The sequence below is a fragment of the Acomys russatus genome, chromosome 4 (genome assembly GCF_903995435.1).
Source record: "Acomys russatus chromosome 4, mAcoRus1.1, whole genome shotgun sequence".
Classification (NCBI taxonomy): Eukaryota; Metazoa; Chordata; class Mammalia; order Rodentia; family Muridae; genus Acomys; species Acomys russatus.
The window spans coordinates 48,261,288-48,263,169 of record NC_067140.1 but is presented as its reverse complement, the minus strand read 5'-3'; the positions used below and the strand labels follow the sequence as shown (position 1 = coordinate 48,263,169).

General features: G+C 40.6%; 1 pseudogene; it reads right to left on the bottom strand.

The window, feature by feature from the left end:
- Nucleotides 1–221: 221 nt before the first annotated feature.
- On the bottom strand, nt 222–1,161 carry LOC127188418 (voltage-dependent anion-selective channel protein 3-like; annotated as a pseudogene).
- Between the last annotated feature and the right edge of the window lie 721 nt (nt 1,162–1,882).

Below are 1,882 nucleotides of genomic sequence, written 5' to 3'. Positions count from 1 at the left end.
ACTCAACTGAAGTGTGGCAAAAGCATGACTTCCAGGCATGCCTTCAAGGACCTCCCATAGGACGGGTCTGTATCTCTAGGCTTCAGTGTGGGAAGGATTACAATTCATTGGAAGGATATGAAGTTCACATTCTTAAAATTTCACAGAATTTTAAGGCCAAAACATAGTGAGTTTTTTTTCATTTCATTTCCAGGGACAAATAATGCTCCACTCAAACCACATCAAGCTTCTAGTTCAAATCCCAATCCAACCTCTTGACCTCCTGCATTGAAGCTCTTCCTGTCAGTTTGACTCCCGGTTGGAGGGTCTGCGTATAGCCCAGTCCAACTAAACTGGCATTCTTTATTTTGGCAGATACAGAAGTTCTACAATCCAGCTCATATTTAGCAGTGATGCCAAAATGCGTGTTGTTGCTGCTGGCTGTCCATGCCAGATTTATTGATGTTTCAATCTTCGCATTGACTTTCTGGTAGATAGAGCCGCCAAATTCAGTACCGTCATTCACATGAATATGCAATTGGAAGTCCGCAGCCTTGTATCCAAAAGCAAATTTATTCCGAGACAGTTTGCATTTGGCTGTCTCAAAAACTCATCTGATAGCCAGCAAGCCAACCTTCAATGACCAACACAGCCCCGACATAGATGGTCAGTCCAGAAAAATCTGTATCGACATTACTGCTGAGACCAAAACAATCCTGTTCACAGGAGGCTTTGAATTTCCCACTCTTCTTTCCTGTGTTTCGTACAAATATGGTATCAAGAGTCAGTTTCAACCCTTCAGCCAACTTATTCTCTCAAGAGATTTCTGTCCCTAGAGTATTGCCTGTATTCCACTTTTGGGTGAAGGTGAACCCATAGTTACAGATCTTGTATTTGGTCTCTAGGTTGCCTGATGCTTTCCCTGTGTCCATCAGTATATGCATGACCTGAAGTAGAAAATTCTACTCCATTACAAGACTTGGTCCTCTGATCTATTTTGTCCATGCCAAACCCATACAGTTTGCTAAAGACATCCTTGGCATCCTTTCCTAGGTCTCAGTAAGTTGATGTGTTATACGTATCTCCAACCAGAGGGTGGGTCCATCCCGCTCCACTGAGGCAACGCTGAAGCACTTTCACAGTGTTTTGACTATTTGTATTTGGCAACCTTGAAGAGAACATAGTTCCTATCTGTGTGAGTCTAAAATTCTGAATGTATCTATCATATCTCGTCTTTATCAACTTAAAACATCTATCTAGACCTAAAATTTTTTCATCTCAAAGCAGCTAAGCTTAATTGTAAAACTAAACTATCTGGTCTTCAACCTGATCAAAGACTTGAAAAGGGATAAAACTATTATCTGAGTAGGCAGGAAGTAGAGGTAAGCGGCTTCCAAAATGAGAAAATGACAGGGACTGTTTGCTGCCCAAACAGTCACCAAAAACTCTCTATAACATTGGAGCATCATCTTCAGCCTCTTGCCCAATGTATCTGGCAGACATATTTGTGAGGCAGGAACTATTGAGGGCTTGCTTATTCTGTCTTGACAGAATTTGGTCATCAACTCTGTCTGCATCCAAGCTTGTTCATTTTTAGGCAGAATTCTGTCTGTGGCTGAAAGGAGGACATTTTGCCCAGTGGCTGGGTTGCCACATTTAAAGCCATCTCCATAAGGAGGTTCATTGATCCTCATGATCGTTTTTGAGGAAGGTTGGGTGTTGCTGTCAAATGTCCCATAGTTTTTTTTTTTTTTTTTTTTTTTTTTTTTTTTGTCTAATATTCAGTTGAGGGACATCTAGATTGTTTCCAGATTATGACTATTACAAATAAAGCTGCTATAAACATAGTTGAGCAAATGTCCTTGTTGTATGATGGAACATATTTTAGTATATGCCCTGGAGT